The sequence below is a fragment of the Cynocephalus volans genome, chromosome 1 (assembly GCF_027409185.1).
Source record: "Cynocephalus volans isolate mCynVol1 chromosome 1, mCynVol1.pri, whole genome shotgun sequence".
Lineage (NCBI taxonomy): Eukaryota > Metazoa > Chordata > Mammalia > Dermoptera > Cynocephalidae > Cynocephalus > Cynocephalus volans.
Genome location: NC_084460.1, coordinates 137,933,501 through 137,959,845, shown reverse-complemented (window position 1 = coordinate 137,959,845; position 26,345 = coordinate 137,933,501).

Below are 26,345 nucleotides of genomic sequence, written 5' to 3'. Positions count from 1 at the left end.
GAAACATCTTCCATTGCTGAGATACCACAAGGGATTTTTTTTCAATTTATAGGCCAATCAACTTTAAGGATACCTAATAGCTCCTTGTAAAATCTAAGCAGTTTAAACAGCAGGCCCTGTCCTGATGTGATTGGTTTTCTGAGTCATTGCTTCTTTAAAAGACTAAATTGATCTTTTCTATCTTGACTCTGGTAGAAATATGAGGTTTTCTTGGTCAAATGACAAGTACTCTGCCTATTAAACTACTTTCCTTGATTTCTGAGAGCAGAGTGGTTTTCCCCTTCTATCTTTCAGACAAAAGCTTGAAAAATAAGTTGAATATTTTTTTCAAGAATAGCTTATACCCAAACCTTTAAAGATAGCCATTAAATTTTATCATACTGGTAGTCCTGCCATGAAATAGATTTGAATTTGATTCTTCTCTACTTTCATGTTTACACACAATATTAAGACTGAGCACTTATGCAGAAAAATTTTTTCCAAAGTGAGAGGCATCAAACTTCTTGTCCAGTTTTTAACATTTAGTTTTACTTGTTTTTAGTGGATATTATCTTCTTAATTGATGCATATAACCATTGGATAAATTGGACAATGCCCGTGAATAAGAAGCATGTAATGCAGAGGACTTAAAGAGAAATTACAGCAGTAGTTTGTTTTTATTTTTCTCCCACTGTGGAAATATAGACCCTAATAGAAAGAGTTCCTTAGTACTATATACATTATAGCTCTCAAACTATTCTATGTATAAAATATTGTCTCTGATTTGTTTTTGACCATTAAAATGAGGAATTTAATAGAACAAACAAGTTAATAATTATGAAACTATAAATTAAATCAAGATTTTAGTTGGGGAAGATGCTGGGAAGGGATGAATGAGAGGATATAAGTGCTTTTGAATTTTAATGTATACTCAGATTGGCAACACTATTCGTTAATGCTATTCTCAAAGAAATCTGCAGACAACTAATCTGTAGAGCTCTCATTTATTGTATTATGTAAAGAACCGAAGAAAAAAACATGATTATATTTAGCAACTGTCAGGTGGATGGATGAAAATGACAATAGTCCTTTTTTTTTTTTTTTTTTGCACCTAAAGTGTGGGTGACATAGTAATTTTAAGGTGAGTTCTGAACAGATATATATATGCCAATGTCCAGTTTTAGTTTTTTTTTCAGTCTAACTTGGTCATTGTGTTTAAAGTATTTGCCTTATAGGTGCTGTGTGTGAAAGATTTCAAAGTAGCAAATTCAAAGAGTGAAGTAGGTTGAGACATTAAATGCTACTGTTGCAGGAAGAGGCAGCTTTCATATTTGTTCAAACTCATCACTGGTGAAGAGGTCTTTTTTTCATAATAACACAACAAAGCTTTGCTATGAGAGGCTACCAGCTTTAGAAAAAAATAGAGGTTTATCTTATACGTGCTCTATACTTCCTGGGATAGAGTGCGAATCAGATTGTTACAGGGCTCACGCGAATTAGGAGATTCCCCAGCACAGGACTTTAGGGGCTGACTCAGGATAAAGCCTGGTAAAAAAGGAAGAGAAGAGAGAGAACAAGTAAGAAAACATTTCTGGTTTTCCATCCGGGATGATACTGAATGGACAGAAAGTCAACCCAGTGAGAGAGTAAAGTAACACGTTCTGAGTTGCTGGATTCTAAGTGTGTTCATGATCAGCTGTCACTGCTCTGGAGTACTTTTCAGGATCTGCATGGAGTAACTACTATTTTAACGCTGATATTGTGTGACACATTCTGTATTGTTAAAATAACTGCGAGGCTATTCAGCTGAGATGGCTCCAGTACCTGGGGCTTCTACTTAAGCAAATCCAAACCTAACTCAATGTAAACAGTAAAAGGAAACTTAAGCTTAACCAATCAGAAAACTGCCAATTAATTTCTAACTAGGGACTTCCCATTTTAACCAATCAAATATTTTCTTTGTCTTGCTTCTGCAAACATCTTACACATGTTTTCCCCTCCATCAGCTGTGGAGTGCTGAACCACTGTGGTCTGATGCTGCTCAATTCATGAATTGCTGAGGGCGCAGGTAGACTTGTTAAAATTGTAATGTGTCTAAGTTTATCTTTTAACAGTTTATCTATAAGGCCAAGAATGTGATCTATGGAGAGCCAAACGTACAATAAATTCAATTAACAACACTTTGCATTTGTAGGATAAGATCTGAGTGGGACTTTGTTAATCTCTGCATTTTATTTTCCTCAGTTGGTTCTGTGTTGAAGCTCTGTTCTGATTCTCCCATTTCCCATCTGCTCCAGCATATCTTCGATCTTGGTGAGCTCTTTCTTTGGCCTCAACAACCTACAGCTTAATTCTGTGGTTTAAGTTTTGTATCCCCTGTTGGTGAACATTTTCTATCCTGAAGTCTTTAGTCTGTGGTTTCTCTTCTGGGACCATGTCTGTGGACTATCCTTGTGAGAAGAATGACCCAGACCCTGCTGTGGCTTGGGGATGAGGTTGTAAGAGGGAGAAGGTGGTTTTGTTTTGTTTTGTTTTGTTTTTCGGTTTTTCCCTTGATGGCTGGCCAGTTCAGGGATCAAACCCAGACCCTGGTGTTATCTGCACCATGCTCTAATTAACTGAATGGAAGGAGGCTAGATAAAAGCTCTATCAATCAACCTTTTTTGTCAAGTGAAGGGGAACACACTGCTCTGTGAAGCTCTCTGACCATTTAGAACTGTTCTAACTGTAAAGAAGGTATCATAGGTTGACTTGGAATTTGCCTCCCAGTAAATCCAACCCACTGCATTTGGTTCCCCAGAATCAATACAATGAAGCTAGTTCCCCCAAAGAACACAATAGCTCAACCTCTCTTCTGATCAATTGAATTTGAGATTCAAAGCTTTCACAGGAAAGTTCTTTCAGACTCTCAAAGACCAGATATTGTCTATGTCACTAGAACATTGAGAACTAATAAAAGTTTCACTTATTTTTATAACCAAGGAATTGTTCTGCATCCTGAACCTGAATAAGAAATCACAGAAAAAGCAAACTACAGAATAAAAATACTTAAATACTAAATAAAATACTGCCAAATTTCATCTTACAGAATACGGATATACTAATACCAAATGAGATTTATTCAGGAAGGTAGGACTAGATTACTAAAAAATCAATTAAAATAATTTAACATATTACTTTAGCAAAAGAGGAAAATCATAAGATTTTACAATAGATGCTACAGAGAACTTGGTGATATTCAATACATATTTTAATAAAATTTTATATTCTTAGTAAAATAGAGGAAAAAGACCATTCCTTAACTACTTTGATAAATATACATTTTAAATTAGCCAGTATCGTGTTTCAGAGTTGAATATTGAAAGAATTCTCATTCAAGTAAGAAGAATGAATAGAATGTATGTTATTACTACTATCAATTTTCATAACCCTAAAACTTTGAGATAGTGCAATTAAAAAGAAAAAAAAACCCAAGAACCATAAACATTAGAAAAAAGCCAAAAATTATCACTATTTACTATTAATTTGGTAGCATACATGAAAACCTAAAAATTTCTAGTGGGAAAGATTAGAAATACACAATTCAGGAAAATGGTTAATTTATGAAATTATTTTTTAATTCAGTAGTTTTTCACATGTCAAAGGTAACTTAGAAAAATATAATGAAGATTCTGTTAAAATATTCGCAAAAACCATTAAATGGTCAGAAATACACTTAAGAAGAAATGTATAAGACCTATAAAAGCAAAACTCTAAATTCATATTGAGGGAAAAACAATACATTTAAAGAACATAAACTACTGATGGAGTTTGAATGTGTTGTCCCCAGCAAAACTCATGTGGAAACTTGACTCCCAATGTGGCAGTGTTGGAAACTGATTGAGTCATGGGGGCAGATCCCTCATGGATGGATTAATGCTCTCCCTGGGGGAGGAGGGATAGTGAGTGAGTTCTTGCTCTTTTAGTTCTCATGAGAGCTGGTTGTTTAAAGGACCCCAGCACCTCCCCTCTCTCTCTCTTGCTCCCTCTCGCCATGTGATCTGATTGTACCTGCCGGCTGCCTGCCACTTTCCACCATGACTAGAAGCAGCCTGAGGCCCATGCCAGATGCAGCTGTTCCAGAATTGTAAGCCACATAAACCTCTGTTCTTTATAAATTCCCAGTCTCAGGTATTTCTGTTATAGCAACACAAAACAGACTAAAAGAACTACTTTAATGAAAAAAAAAAAAAAAAAAAAAAAAAAATATATATATATATATATATATATATATACATACCAAGATTTGGACAAATCATAAGGGTACAGTCTGATGAATTTTCACAATGAATACATTCATATAAGTCACTCCAGTAGCATAATCTCGGAAGGTGAGGTCTGACTGTCCCAGCATCAATAACAATAATACTTCCACCATCAGGAAATTCCATGGATTTAGAGGCTCCTTCCCTGAAACCAGGGACAAATGTTAGCCAAATTCTTTATTATACAGCATTGGGAGATACCTAGGAATGTAATTGTATGTTCTACTTTATTTGAAACTGACAAACTCTTTTCCAAAGTTGCCATAAAATATTGACCTCTGATAAACACTAGATGAGAGTTCCATTTACATCTCATCTTTGCTATTACTTGGTACTGTCAATCTTTTAAATTTAACCATTTTACTTGATGTACAGTGGTATCACATAATGAATTTAATTTGAATTTTCCAAAAAATTAATGATTTTGAAATCTTTTCATGTTCTTACTTGCAATTCTTGCAATTCTTAGGTCTTCATTAATAATATGTCTGTTAAAATTTTGCCTTAAAAATTGATTGGTAGGTTTTGAAAAGAATTATTCTATATTTTATCTTATTTTTTATATAACAGGTTTACAGAAATATAATTCACGTACCGTACAATTTACCCATTTAGAGTGTACAGTTCAATGATTTTTAGAATAGTCAAAGTTGTATAATCATCACTACTGTTATGAGTTGAATTGTGCTCCCAAAGTTTATACAATGAAGTCCTAACCTCCAGTACATCAGCATGTGATTTTATTTGAAAATAGTGTCTTTACAGAGAAAATCAAATTAAAGTGAGCTAATTGGTGTGGGCCCTAATCCAAAATGACTGGTGTTATAATAGAGGGAAATTTGGACACAGAGATGTGCATAGAGGGGAGAGAATGTGAGGAGACCAAAGGAGAAGATCTGCCACAAGCCCAGGATAGAGGCCTGGAACAGATCCTTCCCTCACAGCCCTCAGAAGGAGCCAACCCTACTGACACCATGATCTCAGAGTTCTAGCCTCCAGAACTGTGAGAAAATACATTTCTGTTGGTTAAGTCATCCAATGTTACAGAGAAGCCCTAGGAAACTTATACATCTGCAATCAATTTTAAAACATTTTTATCCCCCCGCACCCAATTATGTATCCATTAGAAGTCACTCCAGATTTTCCACGAAATGCCCTCACCTCAAGGCATAGAAAACTGCTTTCTGTCTACTTTGCCTCTATAGATTTCTCTATTCTGAACATTTCTATATTTAATTCATTGAGGAACTGTCCAACTGTTTTCCATACTGGTTGTACCATTTTACATTTCTACCAGCTGTGTATGAGCATTCTGATTTCTCCACACCCTCAGCGACACTTGTTATCCATCTTTTTGATTACAGTCATCCTAGTGGATGTGAAGTAGTGACTCATTGTGACTTACATTTCTCTGATGGCATATAATGTTGAATATCTTTTCATGTGCTTATTGACCATACACACACACACACACACACACACACACACACACACACACACACACACACACAAACACACACACACACACACAGTCTTTGAAGAAATGTCTATTGTACATTAAATCGCCTTTTCACTTCTGTTGAAAATCAACTGATCGCATATGTATGAGATTATTATTGGACTCACTCTTCAGTTCCATTAATCTATTTGTGTATTTGTGCAATGACTGCACTGCCGGTTTGTTGATCTTGATGCCAACACCATACTGTCTTGATCAATGCCAGGATTAGGATGGGACAAGTGAGTACTAGGGCAAAAAATTTAATGAGGCACTTACCATCAGTTTTGCAGGTGCTAGTCTGTGAGTGAATGCTCCTTTATATTTTGTGCCATAGGCACCTTGCTTGCCTGACCTGATTGTGGCCTTGGCTTGATTTAAAGTCTTAAAGTAAATTACTGTAAGCCGTCCAACTGCATTCTTCATTTTCAGAGTTGTTTTGATTATATCAGGTCCTTCGAAATCTCCATATAATTTTTAGAATCAGCTTGCTAATTTCTAAAAAAAAATACCTTCTAGGATTTTTAATGGGATTGCATTAACTCTACGGATTAATTTGGGAAGAATGAACTTTTAAACAACATTTAATCATCTGATATGCAGTATACAGGTCTTGATTTTAATATATTGATCTTGTATTCTGCAATCTGGATGAACTCATTAGTTATAGTATGGTTTCCATTTTAAAAATTTTTTTTTTGTAAATTGAATAGGACTTTCTATATTGACCATCATATTATCAAAAATTAAAAAAAAAAAAAAAACCACCAGTTTTACCTCTTCCTTTCCAATCTAGATGCCTTGCCTTGCCTATTGCTTTCTTTTTTTCTTTTTTTGGCTTTATTGAAATAACTAGAACCACCAGTGCAATGTTGAATAGAAATGGTGAAAGCAGAAATTCTTGTCTTGTTCCTAATGTTTAAGAAAGATTTAATCTTTCACCATTAATTGTGACCTTAGCTATAGGTTTTTCATAAATGCAATTTATTAAGTTGAGGAAGGAGTACCTTCAAGTCCTCCTCTGCTGAGAGCTTTTATCAGGAATGAATGTTAGATGCTGTTAATAGTTTTTTTCTTACATCTCTTGAGCTATCATCTGACTTTTCTTTTTATTAAAAAAATATTTGCTAATGGAGAGCTTTTATACCCCCAGTAAAGTAGTCAATCACAGGGCTTGCATCATTTGTTTTCCATCTCTTATGGATCACTGTCTTTTCTTGCCTAATATCAGTATCATTAGAAATGTTTTGTGTATATTGTCTGTTTTTTAGTCTTTTCAGAAATGAGGGGTTATTTGGTTCTTATGTCTTCATTTTGGCTGAAAACAAAGGTGTTCTATAACCTACTATTACAGTAAAAAAGCAGCATCCGAAGTACATAGGTAGTATGGTTTTTATAGGATATGCATACATATATATGTAGAGAAAAAAGCTAAAAAAATAAGCACGAAATGCTTATAGAGTTTGTTTTCAAGTACTGAGATTGCAGATCTTTCCTTCTTTCTATTTTCTAAGGTTTTATAAAGAGTCTATATATTGATTCCATAATAAAACAAACCATCGTTATAATAACAGAAAAATAGAATTAAATTAGGGACTTAGAAATGAACACAGCTTCAAATATGGGATTTTCTGTGAAGGATAATGTAGGGCAATTCTTTTTCTCGTTTATTCATATTTCTATGAGTGAAAGTCTGAGGTCACATCTGTTTGCTTTTTATAGCAACAGTATATCATTACTGACTTATTTTGCGTTTATAGTCAGCAAAAACTTAGATATTTTCTCAGGAATTGCTTTCCAGCCTAAATTTTTAGTTTCTATTATTATTATTTTATTTTATTTGAGAAAAGTTTAAGTATCTTCTATACAACAAGCACCATATTACAATTATTTGATAAAAATTAAATACAATGAAAATAAAACCTTTGCACATGCATAGTTTAAAGAGCCAAATTAATTACATGATTAATTACCTCTGCTCTATGTGCTTCTTTATAGCGGCAACAACTTTCATATATTTTAGCTGATTCTTTAGATATCTCCATATTAAAACATACACACACTCATTTATATTGCTATTTCTTGATTATTTAATTTTAGGGATTATCTACTGTGGTAGGCAGAATTCTCGTATGGCACCCACAATTCCTGCTCCATAGCATCCACATCTTTGAGAATCTCCTTCCCTTTGAGTTTGGGAGGAATGTGCAACTTGCTTCTAACAAATAGAATACAGCAAAGTTTATGGAATATCTCTCCTGTTATTATGTTACATTACGTGGCAAAAGAGAAGGGATTTTGTAGATGTGATTAAGCCCTTATTCAATTGCCTTTAAATTATTCAAAAGGCGATTATCCTAGGTGGGCCTGGCCTAATCAGAAAAAGCCTTTTAAAAGAAGATCTACAGATAAACTGGAACGTGTGTGTGTGTGTGTGTGTGTGTGTGTGTGTGTGTGTGTGTGTGTGTGTGTGTGGTGCTGGATTTGAAGAATCAAGCTGTCTTTATTTCTGTAGCTTCGAGAAAAGTTATTCTGCCAACAACTTGCAGGGGAGCTTAGAAGTGGATGCTTTCATGGTAGAGCCTCCCTATGAGAATGCAGCACAGCCAGCAGCTTGATCCCAGCTTTGTGAGATCCTGAGCAGACCACCCAGGTTAGGAGTGTCCTGACTTCTGACCTACAGAAAATGCACAATAATGAATGGGTATTATTGTAATTTTTTGTGCAGAAATTGGATAAGTTATACAGAAATGATAAGTCTGCTGTAATTTCATATACAGCAACAGAAAACTAGCACGTATACTTACTTTCTGTTAGGAAGTAGCTATCTTTCACCCTTTACTCCCCATCCACCACTCTTCGCCCCACCATCACAAATAAACACCTCTAACTCTCTCATCCTTTGAGTATAGTTGTTTGATAATTTGAGAGTAGGTCGGCAGTTGTGTTTATATAACACTGATTATGAAATATTATTCACAACTGAACCATGGAATGCACTAGGTTTCATTTAATACTTATCATATATTTTACTTCTTTAGTTTTTAATGCAATAGTCACTAATTCTGCCTCAAAGTCTCCCCCAAGTTGTTTAAATAGTCTCTCAAAATAGTCGCAAAGATTAGGTATTTTATCAGTTTCCTTTGTTTGAAGAAACATCTGCTGGATTCCTCTGACTGCTTCAGTCTGGACTGAGTGACCTTCGCTTGGTGCTGTCGGCTGTGGATGCCTTCACCTCATTTTCTGAATTGGATGTCTTCCATTTCCTGTGTTTATGCCCTAGTTTTCATGTAGCAGATCTGCCAGTCACTTCCTGAGGAAAAAAATACATAAAAAGTTTCTTTTTTTTAAACAAGCTTGTATGTCAGAATATATTTTATCTTCACATTTAATTGATGATTTGGCTGAGATTATAATTCTAAGTTGAAAAATACGTTCTCAAAATTTTGAAGTAATTATAGCAATATCTTATAAATTAACTTTGTTCAGATTCTTAAATTTTTATGTAAATTTTGTTTTGGTTTCTGCTGTAAAAGATTTTTCAATCTTTGTCACCAGCATTCATTCATTATGTAGGACTTACTGTGTACTTTCAATTAAAACACATTTTAGTCAGTTCTGGGAAATTTTTTTGATTTTCTCCTTTGATGACTTTCTCTCCTTTGTTTCCTTCTCTTCTTTTTCTAGAACTCTTCTTTGGATGTTGGGACCTGCTAGATTAATTTTTAGAAATTTTCTTACCATTTACGTTCTCTTGTTTTTCTTTTACCTTTTAACTTTAACCTTCTTTCTGGTAGCTCTTCTTCCAACATTATTTTCCAACTTTGGGCTTTGTGATTCTGCTATCATCTATTTAATTCTTAGGATCTCTTTCTGTGTTCTCTGAATGTTTAATTTTATAGCATCCTGTTCTTGTTTTGTAGTCTTCATTACTTTGAATATTGATTTTTAAAAAATTTATTTTCTTAGGCTGATTCTGCTGAAGTTCCACAATTCTAACCACTTGTCCCCCAAACACTGCTTATTATATTCCCTCCATTTTTTCCCTTTAGAATGAGAACTGTACCATGTACCTGTTGACTTAAAAATAAACTGAGGCCAAATACATATAGCAAGGATTCATTGAGCCAATCTGACAATTGCAACTGGGGAGATGCATAGCTGGGTCACCCTGAGAATGTGTTTTGAAGAGGGCCAGCAGAGCTTAGCGTTTTGTAATCACAAGAAGCGGGAAGGATCAAAGAAGAGAGCCCCACTTAATTGCTTTATCAGGTTTTCTGTTGTTTGTACATGATGTACAGATTTGGGATTGTTACTAGGTTACACAAAGGTTACAAGAAGCATTCTAGGTTATTTTCTGTTTTTTTGGTGCCATTAAGTCTGCTTCTAAGTAAAAATGGTCTTATGATAATGTTTTCCAGGACAGGTGGACATGACTACTGACTTATCCCAGATCTTCAAGGCACTGTTATTTAGCTGACTTGGTCAGAGCATATTTTTTTGGTTATCATATCGCATCATGGGCATTATCCTCGAATAATCATAATCAACAAATCTTTTGGCATTTAGTGGGGACTACAGCTTGATTCTTTTCTTTCATGACTTGCTCACAGAATAGATGACCTGGTACAAACTCTTTGCTGGGTAGCAAACCTTTTCTCCCCATGATAACCTCAATTAATTTTTCCTCAGAGCCTAACTCCTCCCAGATTAGTGAGTCTCTGTTTCTAGATTTAATCTTCTTCTCTGGACATGTTGTTGGCAGTACCAGCATATTTTGTACCTGAATCTGGCCTTGTTAAACCTAGGGTCAAAGTTGGATCTCTGTAAAACAGCTAGAGACTTTCTTTTAAAAAAGAGAATAATCATTTCTTCAAACTTTTTTGGGACATGTTTATGCCTATTTGTTGACTTAAAATAATTATAAAAAGATCTAAAAATTAAAATAAAATAGCACTGAACTCAGAGAGGGGCAGGTAATTTTCAAATTACGTTTCCTCCCCCATTTTCTGGGAGGACTTTTCTTAAGGCAGAATGCCTTTGAAAGGTCATTCATTTGCATTTCCTTTACTCCTTTTCTTTCTTTTTTATTTTATTTTATTTTATTTTATTTTATTTTATTTTTTAATTTTATTTTGTCGATATACATTGTAGCTGATTATTGCTCCCCATCACCAAAACCTCCCTCCCTTCTCCCTCTCCCCCCTCAACAATGTCCTTTCTGTTTGCTTGTCGTATCAACTTCAAATAATTATGGTTGTTATATCTTCTTCCCCCCCCCTGGTTTGTGTGTGTGTGTGTGTGTGTGTGAATTTATATATTAATTTTTAGCTCCCTCCAATAAGTGAGAACATGTGGTATTTCTCTTTCTGTGCCTGACTTGTTTCACTTAATATAATTCTCTCAAGGTCCATCCATGTTGTTGCAAATGGCAGTATTTCATTCGTTTTTATAGCTGAGTAGTATTCCATTGTGTAGATGTACCACATTTTCCGTATCCACTCATCTGATGATGGGCATTTGGGCTGGTTCCAACTCTTGGCTATTGTAAAGAGTGCTGCGATGAACATTGGGGAACAGGTATACCTTCGACTTGATGATTTCCATTCCTCTGGGTATATTCCCAACAGTGGGATGGCTGGGTCGTATGGTAGATCTATTTGCAATTGTTTAAGGAACCTCCATACCATTTTCCATAGAGGCTGCACCATTTTGCAGTCCCACCAACAATGTATGAGAGATCCTTTTTCTCCGCAGCCTCGCCAGCATTTATCGTTCAGAGTCTTTTGGATTTTAGCCATCCTAACTGGGGTTAGATGGTATCTCAATGTGGTTTTGATTTGCATTTCCCGGATGCTGAGTGATGTTGAGCATTTTTTCATATGTCTGTTGGCCATTTGGATATCTTCCTTAGAGAAATGCCTACTTAGCTCTTTTGCCCATTTTTTAATTGGGTTGCTTGTTTTCTTCTTGTAAAGTTGTTTGAGTTCCTTATATATTCTGGATATTAATCCTTTGTCAGATGTATATTTTGCAAATATTTTGTCCCACTCTGTTGGTTGTCTTTTAACTCTTTTAATTGTTTCTTTTGCTGTGCAGAAGCTTTTTAGTTTGATATAATCCCATTTGTTTATTTTTCCTTTGGTTGCCCGTGCTTTTGGGGTCGTGTTCATGAAGTCTGTGCCCAGTCCTATTTCCTGAAGTGTTTCTCCTATGTTTTCTTTAAGAAGTTTTATTGTCTCAGGGTGTATATTTAAATCCTTAATCCATTTTGAGTTGATTTTAGTATACGGTGAGAGGTATGGATCTAGTTTCATTCTCCTGCATATCGATATCCAGTTATCCCAGCACCACTTGCTGAAGAGGCAGTCCCTTCCCCAGTGAATAGGCTTGGTGCCTTTGTCAAAGATCAGATGGCAGTAAGTGTGTGGGTTGATTTCTGGATTCTCTATTCTATTCCATTGGTCAGTGTGTCTGTTTTTATGCCAGTACCATACTGTTTTGGTTATTATAGCTTTGTAGTATAGCTTAAAGTCAGGTAGTGTTATGCCTCCAGCTTTATTTTTTTTGCTGAGCATTGCTTTGGCTATTCGTGGTCTTTTATTGTTCCATATAAATGTCTGAATAGTTTTTTCCATTTCTGAGAAAAATGTCTTTGGAGTTTTGATGGGGATTGCGTTGAATTTGTATATCACTTTGGGTAGTATGGACATTTTCACTATGTTGATTCTTCCAATCCAAGAGCATGGAATATATTTCCATCTTCTTGTATCCTCTCTAATTTCTCTCAGCAGTGGTTTGTAGTTCTCATTATAGAGATTTTTCACATCCTTGGTTAACTCAATTCCTAAGTATTTTATTTTTTTGGTGGCTATTGTAAATGGGCAGGCTTTCTTGATTTCTCCTTCTGCATGTTCACTACTGGAGAAAAGAAATGCTACTGATTTTTGTGTGTTGATTTTGTATCCTGCTACTGTGCTGAAATCATTTATCAATTCCAACAGTTTTTTTGTAGAGGTTTTAGGCTGTTCGATATATAGGATCATGTCATCTGCAAACAGGGACAGTTTGACTTCATCTTTTCCAATCTGGATGCCCTTTATTTCCTTCTCTTCTCTGATTGCTCTGGCTAGTACTTCCAACACTATGTTGAATAGGAGTGGTGAGAGTGGGCATCCTTGTCTAGTTCCTGTTCTTAAAGGAAAAGCTTTCAGCTTTTCCCCATTCAGGATGATATTGGCAGTGGGTTTGGCATATATGGCTTTAATTATGTTGAGATACTTTCCCTCTATACCTAACTTATAGAGGGTCTTTGTCATGAATGAGTGCTGAACTTTATCAAATGCTTTTTCAGCATCTATAGAGATGATCATATGGTCCTTGTGTTTGAGTTTATTAATATGGTGTATCACATTTATTGATTTGCGTATGTTGAACCAACCTTGCATCCCTGGGATGAATCCCACTTGATCGTGATGAATAATTTTTCGTATATGTTGCTGTATTCTGTTTGCTAGTATTTTAGTGAGGATTTTTGCATCTATATTCATCAAGGATATCGGCCTGTAGTTTTCTTTTTTGGTTATATCTTTACCTGGTTTTGGTATCAGGATGATGCTTGCTTCATAGAATGAGTTTGGGAGATTTGCGTCCGTTTCAATCTTTTGGAATAGTTTGTAAAGAATCGGTGTCAATTCCTCTTTGAATGTTTGGTAAAATTCTGCTGTGAATCCATCTGGTCCTGGGCTTTTCTTTGTTGGGAGCCTTCTGATAACAGCTTCAATCTCCTTTATTGTTATTGGTCGGTTCAAATTTTCTACGTCTTCATGGTTCAGTTTTGGGAGCTTGTGTGTGTCCAGAAATTTATCCATTTCCTCCAGATTTTCAAATTTGTTGGCGTATAGTTGTTTATAGTAGTCTCGAATGATTCCTTGTATTTCAGATGAATCAGTTGTAATATCGCCTTTTTCATTTCTAATTTTTGTTATTTGAGTCTTCTCTCTTCTTTTTTTTGTTAACCATGCTAATGGTTTGTCTATTTTATTTATCTTTTCAAAAAACCAACTTTTTGATTCGTTGATCTTTTGAATTGTTTTTTGGTTTTCAATTTCATTCAGTTCTGCTCTGATCTTAATGATTTCTTTCCGTCTGTTAACTTTAGGTTTGGATTGTTCTTGTTTTTCTAGTTCTTTAAGGTGAAGTGTTAGGTTGTTCACTTGCCATCTTTCTATTCTTCTGAAGGGAGCATTTAATGCAATAAATTTTCCCCTCAATACTGCTTTTGCAGTATCCCACAGGTTTTGGTATGATGTATCATTGTTTTCATTAGTTTCAATAAACTTTTTGATTTCCTGCTTGATTTCTTCTTGGACCCATATGTCATTAAGTAGAATGCTGTTTAATTTCCAAGTGTTTGTATAGTTTCCAGAGTTTCGTTTGTTATTAATTTCTAGTTTTAATCCATTGTGGTCTGAGAAGATACATGGGATAATTCCAATTTTTTTGAATTTATTGAGACTTGATTTGTGACCTAATATGTGATCTATCCTGGAGAATGATCCATGTGCTGATGAGAAGAATGAATATTCTGAGGTTGTTGGGTGGAATGTTCTGTAGATATCTGCCAATTCCAACTGGTCTAGAGTCTTGTTTAGATCTTGTGTTTCTCTACTGATTCTTTGCCTAGATGATCTGTCTAATATTGACAGTGGGGTGTTCAGGTCCCCTGCTATTATGGTATTAGTGTCTATTTCCTTCTTTAGGTCTAATAGAGTTTGTTTTATAAATCTGGCTGCTCCAACATTGGGTGCGTACATATTTATGATTGTTATGTCTTCTTGATGGATCAGTCCTTTTATCATTAAGTAGTGTCCCTCATTGTCTCTTTTTATGGTTTTTAGTTTAAAGTCTATTTTGTCAGAAATAGTATATTTCTCAGACAAACAAAAACTGCGGGAGTTCACTACCACACGACCACCCTTACAAGAAATCCTCAAGGGAGTACTGGGTTTGGTTCCTGAAAGATAACTACCACTGCCTTAAAAACCCAAGAAAAATCTAAACCCGCTAGTACAATAAAAATGGCATTCATGAAGAGAAAACAAGCTAACAAAAACACTAACTACAACCTAAGGAACCAACAAACAAAGAAACCAAACAGTAAATCAGAAAGCAAGGAACAAAAGACACCTAAGACAACCAAACAACCAATAAAATGCTAGGAATAAATCAACACCTTTCAATAACAACTCTTAATGTTAAAGGCTTAAATTCCCCAATTAAAAGACACAGACTGGCTGACTGGATCAAAAAGCAGGACCCAACTATATGCTGCCTACAAGAGACCCACCTCACCCATAAAGATTCACACAGACTAAGAGTGAAAGGATGGAAAAAGATTTACCATGCAAACAGAAAAGAAAAACGAGCTGGAGTAGCTATTCTTATATCTGACTCCTTTTCTTTCTAATTAGTTGAGATAGAATGCCTACTTCTCTCTCTCTCTCTCTCTCTCTCACTCACACACACACACACACACACACACACACACACACACACACACACACACACACACACACACACACACACACACACACACACACACACACACAGAGTTCCTGCATCTCTTTCGTTTACAAAGCATGAAAAGTAACATGAGAGATATATGAACTTAGGAGGTTTGAGATTTGAAATGGAGTGCCAAGATGTCAAAATATATATTCATCCATGTTTAAATTAGATTTTAAGATTAGAAGTGTGGAGTAGAATTGTGCTTACTAGAGGCTGGGAAAGGTAGGAGATGCTGGGGATAGAAAGAGGTTGGTTAACTGATACAAACTTACAGCTAGATAGAAAGAATACATTCTGGTGCTCCTATAGTACTGTTAGGTGACTATAATTAGAAATAATTTATTGTATGTTTTTATGTAGCTAGAAGAGAGATTTTTGAATCTTCTTAACACAAAGAAATGATAAATGTTAGAGGTGATGGATATGCTAATTACCCTGATCTGATTATCATTACACATTGTGTCATTGCATATTTCATCCCAAAATATACTTCTTTGACATATTTCAAGATGGCTTAGTCATGAAGACTGGAAAAATAAGATTAGCTGGAATAGTGGGTTTTTGTTGTTGTTTTCTGTGGAAAGGAATTTACAGGTGTTAATGCAAACAGCTAGACTTCCTCTGAGACCCCTCCTTTGGCTACTATCTATCCTTTCGTTCTTTTTTCTCTTTTTCTAAAATTCAAAATATTTTAACATTTACTTGTACACTTTTGTGTTGTTCTGTATGTTGTCTCAATACATGTGTATCTAGCACAATGATTCTCATAGTGTATCTTTTTCCCTTCAGGACCATACTGGTAAAGCCATGTTTCACCTGCTGTTACAATCCTTCAAAGAAATGCTTAAGGATTTTGATCCTGTTTTTAAAATATTTTCATTGAAAGCTCTGATCTTGTCTGCAACTGATCTGGGTGCAACTTTTTGGCGCCCATTGAGTGAATATTTGTTCAACTTTAATTTTTCAGTCAGAATTATGTGGGTTGAAGTAATTGAGATGTCTATAGTGTGGGCTGTTGTTTCTGTTGTTAATCATTGGTCCAGTTGACCTAAAAAAGAAACTAAGGCCAAATACACACAGCAAGGATTTATTAAGCCAATGTGACAATTGTAACCTGGGAGATACATCGTCAGGTCTCCTTGAGAAATATGTTCCAAAGAGGGCAAGCAGAGCTTAGCATTTTATAATCACAAGAAGGGGGAAAGGTTAAAAAAAAAAAAAAAAGAGAGAGAGTGAGAAAGACAGCCCCATCTAATTACTTCATCAGATTTTCTGTTGATTGTATATTACATACGGATTTCGGATTTCGGATTGTTACTAGGTTATATCCAACATGCAGAGATCTAGGGTAAGAATAAGAAGCATTCTAGGTTATGTTACGGCTTTTTGGTGCCTTTAAGTCTGCTTCTAAGTAAAAAATGGCCTTATGATAACATTTTCCAGGACAGGTGGACATGATTATTGACTTATCCCAGATCTCCCAAGGCACTATAATTTAGCCGACCTGGGCAAAGCAGATTATTTTGGTTATCTGTCCTCTTCAGTTGGGGCACAAACAAGATTATGTTTTTCCTTGCAAATTGATGTGGATAGTCCACTGTTGTGGGCTGCATTTTAAAAATCATATTATCTCTTCTTAAAATGAATCATCCATTTGTAAACTGATTTCTTTGGGGCATTGTCCCCATAAGCTTCTCATAAAGCATCACTGATTTTACCATTCTTCCACCAAAGCTTCACCATCAATTTGGTGTTTGTTCTTGATTCAATTTTAGTAGAATTCATGGTGCTCTGTTAGGGGCTCTTTTCAAACTGATGTCTTCTCCTTGTTAGTGCCTCAATCGAGATCCTGTTTAGATGTGTTATAACAAGTTAGTACGTGTTTATTTTAGTGCAAACATTTTTGAAATCCAAGAATAGTTGTTTCATACTCGTAATACACATTTTCATGTTTTTGTGAAGATCCTTCATATGTACAATCATTATGTGTCAGTTTAAAGAAAAACACATTGAAAAAAGAAAAACTAAAAAAAATTTACGTGTTCAAGATCACAAAGATTTAATAGGTACAGGGTTGATATATATAAAATAGGTTGTGTTTGAGGTTATATTATTACAGTGGGAAGGAAATGGAACTGGTGAGAAGGGGTTTTGGTTATTTTTGTGTTTCAGGATCTTAAAGCATCTTTGTGAAAGCTGCTTTCCAAGACAGATTTGACTTGAGGTATTGCCCACCAATGAGTCTCTGTCCTTATGAGATTTTTATTACTCCAGAATTCACAAATACAAAGTAAGGCTGCCATCAGTGTATAGTTAACTGTAGTAATAGCAAACAGTAGGACATCTATCCAATTGTAGTACATTTTAAGCATCTCATACTTTTTTTTTTTTTTCTTATTTTATCCAATTGAGCATGAAGGGGATCAGAACATGCCACTCCAAAAATACCTTTTGGGCATATTGATTATTTTGAGCTGGAGGCAATTGAGAAACAATAGATTCAGGAAGGGCTTTCTGACCTTCCTACTTCTACCAAAAACTAGGTCATAAGATTCCTGCGAGAAAGGTCTCTTCCCTCTGCTAGGAAGAGGCAACATTCTCCTCACTGAAAACAGGGAGTTGACACTTAGATGAATCTATATGTACAAACTTACTAAAATAACTCTTATGTTTCATTAGTTTCCACCATATATTTCCTAGTCACTTTCCCACAATTTACCACTCCTAGCCCAAACCCATTTTTCCTTTGTCTTGTCACATCTCCACAACTTATCATTCTCTGTTAAAATGGTTTATATATAAGCTCTCAGGCCTATCTGCTTCTTTGAGTCTTCACTCTATACATTTAAAGGCCTTCGTATACATGTAAAAGTATTAACGTCAAATAGAACTTGTATGTTTTTCTCCTGTTGATTGGTCTTTCATCAGTTTAATTCTATGGCTTAGCCACAGAACGTAAGCAGACAGAAGAAAAGTCTTTCCTCCTCTACAAGTACAAAAATGTGCTCTTTTGCTAATGGGTTAGACCATTTATATTCTCATTAAAGAGAGACCTAGTCTCTACAAAATTATTTAAGTATTATTATTTTCTAGCAAAATGTCTATTGCCTTAGCATGAGTTCTCATATAGTAATAAAACTTCATTTTATAAATATATGTAATAATTATGGATCTTAAAATGTATTAACAGTGCAAATATACATATGACTACTGCTCCTTCTATTACTACATCTGGCTCATACTTACTGGGTGGTTTTATGTGCTATTTATTATTCTGCATAGTTTGCAGATCATCTCATTTGATACTCTCAATAAAGCTCTTAGGCATCCATTGCCGATACCATTTTACAGAAAGGAATAAAAGATGGAGCTGAGATTTTAACCCAGTTTTGATTGTGCTCTTTCTACTTCAGTACCAGGAGATATCGGATCTTTCTAGCTTTCAATCCAGTGTCATACTATCTGGCAAGCTGAAAGAGTTAAATGGAGAAGAAACATGTTTGACAGGCCTGAGAAGATTGAGAGCTCAAATGCAGAGGTGTGATAGAACTAAAGTCCTGGGGGATGTTTCCCAATGACAGAGAAGACAAGATGAGAGATCACCTTTAAATAAAACAGGAATGGCACATCTGCATGCCCACACGCGTATGTTGGCATGAATAAATATGGTAGTGAGGCTCATGTATGCAACAGGGGAAAGACATTAGCAAATTAATGAACTGGAGCTTGGTTTTCATTCTGTTGTGAAGGACGATCATGTATTATCTAGGTTTATGGATCAAGGTCATCCACTACTGTCCCTGTCATTCATTCACCACCCAAGATCCCATTTCCTCGCGCACAAACTACACCTCGTTATCTACATTAAAATTCCAGTGAGTGTCCCTGTCTTAAAATTTCTTCTCTAATTCATTCTTCATTCTGTCACCAGAATTATCTTCCTGTGACTCAAATCTGAAACAAATCTCCTGTTTAGAAACAACTCTACTATTAGTTAATCAACTAATCCTAATCTTTTAGAGGGATACTCAGCTTCCTTTAAAGACCTCCTAACTTTCTTTTCATCTTTTTTCTCATTGTAAGTTCTTGCTTTCCTCCAACACTATACCTAAATTTTTAGGGCTCAGAGGGGCAACTGTAGTTATCATAAGTTATTAGATTCGAGTCTTCGGTTTAATTGAGTTTAATTGTGGCACAGCCACAGAACCTAAGCAGGTAGAAAAAAATCCGTTCTTCCTCTACAGTCTTTCCTTGTCTATAGACTTAAAAATCACCTCCCTCACAGAGTGTTATCAAGTTGGCTCTAGATCTGATCATTTTATGCGCTATGACCATGGCATTAGATTTCAGTAACACTGAGAATGGTTTCACTAGCAGAATGATGGAGGATTTTATTAATGAGCAAATACAAAGCAATAAAGGGCCTAACTACATAGGGAACATAAAATTCATTTAAATAAGAAAAAAAACCAATAAGTTTATTGTAAGCTCAAAGATTAAGACAGTAATGCAAGGGCTTAGAATTAAAACACACCATTTAAGAATCAGACACACACTTTAGTATTACTTTCAAATCAAAAGGGATGGAAAAACTGAAAAAAAAAATGAAAGAAATGCTCATTGATTAGCAATAGAAAGAAAAAGTACCATTAAGAGAATGCTTAACTTATTAGAGATAGGCCAGTTGGAAAATCATGAAAAGGAAAAGGAGATATACCTAAGTCAGTCTGCTGATTCCTTCTCTTTCCATCTCCTCCCTCCCTCTCCTCTCTTTCTTTCTTTTAATTTTTAATAATTTAACTTTTAACTTAATTTTATTTTTATTTTGAAATTATTTCATATTTATGGAAAAGTTGGAAAAATTCTCATCAGATTCCACAAATAATATACCACATAAACTTGAATTCTCTCTCTCTCTCTGAACCATTTGAGAGTAAGTTGCTGATATGACACCTTTTTAATCACAAACACTTTGACATGTATTTCCTAAAAACAAAAACCTTCATTTCCATACTACAGTTCAATTATTAAAATAAAAAACCTGACACTGATAAAATTATTATTATTTAATCGAGAGACTTTATTCAGATTTCACCAGTTGTCCCACTGAAAATCATCCTAATTGCTCTTGCCTCCGCCATTAGGCTCTTCTTAAGGTCACCTCTGACGTCCAAGTTTCTGTCTCCTATGGTTAGTTTTCTGTTCTTATCTTAGGTAACAATACAACATTGGAAACAGGAGATCACTCACTGTCCCTGAAACTTTCTTCTCTTGGCTTCCATGACATGACATTCTCCTAGATTTCCTTCTTCCTTCCTGGTCATCCCTTCTCAGCCTTCTTTCTTGCTCCTCCTTCCCCCTCCCACCACCTCCTATATCCCTGACCTAGTTATCTTGGAATGCTCTTGACTCAACCCTCAGACCTCCTCTTTCTCTTTCTAGACCTATTTCCTTGACTTTGAATACCGTCTATACTTTACAACAGCCAAATTTTATCTTTAACTTGAACATCTCATCCCAGACAACTTGGACATCTCAAGCCCAGGATGGTCTGTCTAACTGCTTGCTTAACATCTCCACTCTGCTGTCCAATTGGGATTTCAGGCTTTACATATCAAAAAACAAACCTGTGATGATCTCCATTCTCACTCCTAAACCTGTCTCTTCAGCATTCGCAATCTCAGTAAATGGCACCTCATTTTTCCAAAAATGGACCAAAAATTTGAGTCATTTTGCCAATTAGCCCAACAAAAAAGCTGAGTCATAATTGACTTCTCTCTTCCTTTCACTGTCTCCAGGAATACTGTCAGAATATCTCATTTGTCTGACCATAAAACTATACCCAGAATCTCATGACTGTCACCATCTTCATTCCAATTATAATCATCTCTCCTCTAGATAATTGCATTGTTTCTGAACTGGTCTCCCTGATTCTGCCATTCTCCTCTATAATCTATTTTCAATAAGGCAACAAGAGTGCTCCTTTTAAAGTATAAACCAGACCATGCCACTACTGCTCAAATCTCTCCAATATCTCCCTTCTCCTTCAGAGTAAAAGCCAAAGAACTTATAAGTGCTCTGTTAAGCTTGGTATTGATCTCAACCCATTTCCTCCCCCTCAACTTTCATCTCTGTCCTCATCTCTTTTCTCTTTCTTCTGCTACTCCATGGACACTGGCTTGCTTGCTCTTTAACACTCCAATCACTCTCACACTAATTGTATTAGCAACTGCTATGTCTGTCCACCTGTCATGCTCCTCCCCAGATGTCTGCAGGTTTACCATCTCAACCCATTCAAATCTTACTCAAATATCAGGTTAATAGTGAGGCTGTCACTGACACAAGCTTTAAAATTAAACGCTAGCTGCATTTCACCTGTGCTTTCTGCTTTATTTTATTCCATGTCATTTATCATCATCTAACACACTACGTATTATACTTCTTTCTTTGTTTTTTGTTGGTCTCTTTCCACTAGGTTGTAAGGTCTAATTTTTAATCCTTTGTCAATTGCTTTAATATCAGTGTCTGGTGAAAATTAGATGTTCAATAAATATTCAAAGAAAAAATAGATGAATAAAACATTTATGTGTCACCATTATTTTAGATGCTATAAGGGATATGCGGTGTGTGTGTGTGTGTGTGTGTGTGTGTGTGTGTGTGTATATTTCTCTGCATTGTGATAGATCTCAACTCATTTCTCTGAATAGCCCTTTTTACATGCTATCCTCTCTATTATATCCACTGCTGTAATTACTTCTAGTTGACTATAAAATTCTTGACCACAGGGACTGTGTGCTCTCTCTCTCTCTCTCTTCTATATATGTATGTATATATGTAAATATAAATACACAGAGTAGTAGTGAAGGGATGGAAAACTATATACCACACAAGTAGACAATATACATATAAATATAGCACAATACTTATACTCTGTTGCTGGATAGATCCATTTATCTTCATATAATAACCTTCTTTGTCTATTTGTATATATTTTTTGGATTAAGGTCTATTTTAACCAATATAAGAATAACTACTGCTACCTGTTTTGGGGTTCTTTTGTGTGGTATATCTTTTTCCATCCCTTCACTATTAGTCTGTCTTCATAGGTGAAATGAGTTTCTCATAGGCTTTCTTATAGTTGGTTCTAATTTTTTAATCCTTTCCAATGGGACTTTTAACAAACATCTACAGAACATTTTATCCAACAGCAAGAGAATATACACTCTTCAGCACATAAAACATTCTCCAGGATAGCCCACATATTAGGTCACAAATCAAGTCTCAACAAATTTGAAAAAACTGAAGTCATTTCAAGTATCTGCTCAGACCACAATGGAATAAAACTAGAAATCAATAACAAGTGAAACATTTGGAAACCATACAAATACATGGAAATTAAACAACATGCTCCTGAAAGACCTATGGGTCAAAAAATAAATTAAGCAGGAAATCAAAAAATTTGTTGAAACCAATAAAACCATATCATACTGAAACCTTTGAAATATAATAGCAAAAGCAGTACTAAGAGGAATTTTATCACAATAAATACCTACATCAAAAGAATAGAAAGATTTCAAAAAAACCACCGAAGGTTATACCTCAAAGAGCTAAAAAACCAAAATGATACAATCCCCAAACTAGGAGACAGAAGGAAATAATAAAGATTAGAGCAAAACTAAATAAAATAAAGACCAAAAAAATGATACAAAAGGTCAATGACAACAAAGTTGGCTTTTTGAAAGATAAACAAAATAGACACACTATTAGCTAGACTAATTAATAAAAGAAGCCCCAAATAACAAAAATCAGAAATGAAAAAGGAGATATTGCAACTGAGACAGAAATACAAAGATTCATTAGAGACTGCCATGAACAAGTATATGCCAACAAATTTGAAAATCTGGAGGAAATAAGTTAATTTCTGGAAACATGCAAACTACCAAGACTGAATGAAGAAGAAACAGAAAACCTGAACAGAATAGTAATATGCAACAAGATTGAAGCAGTAATCAGCAGTATCCCAACAAAGAAAAGCCCAGGAAGGATGGCTTCACTACTGAATTCTACCAAACTATTAATGAATAATTAGTACCAATCCTTTTCAAACTATTTCAAAAATCAAAAGGGAGGCCATTCTTCCAAACTCATTCTATGAGGTGAGCATCATCCTGATACCAACATTAGACAAAGATACAACAAAAAAAGAAAACTACAGGCCAATATCTTTGATGAATTTAGGTGCAAAAATTCTCAAAAAAAGTATTAGCAAAAAGAATTCAACATCACAAAAAAAAGATGATACACCATGATCAAATGGTATTCATCCCAGGGATGCAAAGATGGTTGAACATAAACAAATCAATAAATGTGATGCAGCACATCAACAAAACCAAACAAAAATCATGTGATTATCTCAATAGATGCAGAAAAAGCATTTGACAAAATTCAAAATCCATTCATAATAAGGACCCTCAACAAATGTAGTACAGAAGGAAAGTATCTCAGTACAATAATAGCTACATATAACACACCCACTGCCAACATCATCCTGATGATGATGAAGAACAAGACAAGGATGCCCACTCTCACCACTCCTATTTAACATAGTATTGGAAGTACTAGCCAGAGCAATCAGTCAAGAGAGAGAAATAAAGGGCATCTGAATTGGAAAAGATGAAGCCGAATTATCCCTGTATGAAGATGACATGACCTTGTGCATAAAACACCAAAAAATTCTTAGAACTGATAAACTAGTTCAGTAAAGTTGCAGGATACAAAATCAATACACAAAAGTGAGTAGTGTTCTTATACACCAACAACAATCTGACAGAAAAAGAAATTAAGGAAGCAATCTCATTTAAAATAACTACAAAAAAATTAAGACTCCTAGGAATTAATTTAACCAAGGAAGTGAAAAACCTCTACAATGAGAACTACAAAACACTGATGAAAGAAATTGAAGAGGACACAAAAAGATGGAAAGACATTCCATGTGCATGGATTGGAAGAATTAATGTTGTGAAAATATCCATACTACTCAAAGCGATCTACACATTCAAGGAAATCCCCATCAAAACGCCAATGACATTCTTCGCAAAAACAGAAAAAACAATCCTAACATTCATATGGAACAACAAAAGACCCCAAATAGCCAAAGTGATTCTGAGAAAAAAAAAAAAAGCAGGAGGCATAACACTACCCAACTTCAAATTATACTGCAAAGCTATAGTAACCAAAAGAGCATGGTACTGGCATAAAAACAGACACATGGACCAAGGAACAGAAAAGAGAACCCCAAAATCAATCCACTTCCAGCCAACTGATCTCTGACAAAGACACCAAAAACATATGTTACGGAAAGGACAACCTCTTCAAAAAATGGTGCTGGGAAAACTGGATATCCATGTATAGAAGAATGAAACTAGACACTTGTCTTGCCATATACATATCAACTCGAAAATGGATTAAAGATAAATATAAGACCTGAAGCTATAAAACTACTTGAAGAAAACATAGGGGAAACCCTTCAGGATGTAGGACTGGGCAAAGACTTCATAAATAAGATCTCAAAAGCACAGGCAACAAAAGAAAAAATAAATGGGAATATATCAAACTAAAAAGCTCTGCACAACAAAGGAAACAATCAGCAAAGTGAAAAGACAACCTACTGAATGGAAGAAAACATTTGCAAACTATGCATCTGACAAGGGTTTAATATCCAGAATATACAAGGAACTCAAAAAACTTAACAGTAAAAAAGAACAAATAATCCAATTTAAAAATGAGCAAAGGAGCTGAACAGACATTTGTCAAAATAAGGCATACGAATGGTCAACAGACACTTGAAAAAATACTCAACATCACTAATCATCAGAGAAATGCAAATCAAAACTACATTGAGTTATCATCTCACTCCAGTTAGGCTGGCTATTATCAAAAAGACAGAGAATAACATACTGGGAAAGACATGGAGAGAAGGGAGCCCTTCTACGCTGTTGAGACTGTGAATCAGTATAGCCATTGTGGAAGATAATATGGAGGTTTTTCAAACAACTGTAGATAAAACTACCATGCAATCCAGCAATCACAGTATATATCCACAGGAATGGAAATCTTTATGTCTAAGAATACCTGCACTGCTATGTTTATCACCAATAGCCGAGATATGGAACCAACCTAAATGTCTATTGATGATGACCAGACAAGAAAAAAGTGGTATATATACACAGTGGAATACTACTCAGCCATGAAAAGGGATGGAATTCTGTCATTTGTGGCAGCATGGATGACCTTGGAAAAAATTACAAGTGACATAAGCCAGGTACAGAGAAATACTGCATGTCCTCACTTATAAGTGGAAGCAAAAGAAAGAAATAAAGAAAAGAAGGAAGGAAGGAAGAAAGAAAGAAAGAATGAGCAATCATAATAATACGTTGAACTTTCAGAAGGAGAGAACAAAACTGTGGTTTCTAGAGACAGGAAAGGGGGAAAGAAAGGGAGGATACCAAGAAATGGGTTGATGGACACAAAATAGCTAGTTAAATAAAATAATCTCTATTGATGCACAGTTGAGCTAGGTACCTATAATTAACAATAATTTACTGCATGTTATCATATGACTAGAAGAGAGAAGATCGAATGTCTTCAACACAAAGAAATGATTATGTTTTGTAAAAATAATGATTATGCTAATTACCCAGACTCGATCATCACACATTGTACATAGGTATTGATACTCAACCCTGACCTCCACAAATATGTGTAATCAATTACATTTCAGTAAAAAAAAATATAGCCTGAATATATCCACTTCGTGTCCCTCTGCTAATATCACCATGAGTTGAGCCACCATCATCCGTTGGCTGGTGTTTTACATGAGCTTTTTGCTTCCATCCTTTCCCTACTGGTCTTCTGGCTTCCACTGTAGGCAGTGTGGTGACTTAAAATTCTTTTAAATTGAAGATCAAATCCTCTTAAAAGCAAATATAATTATT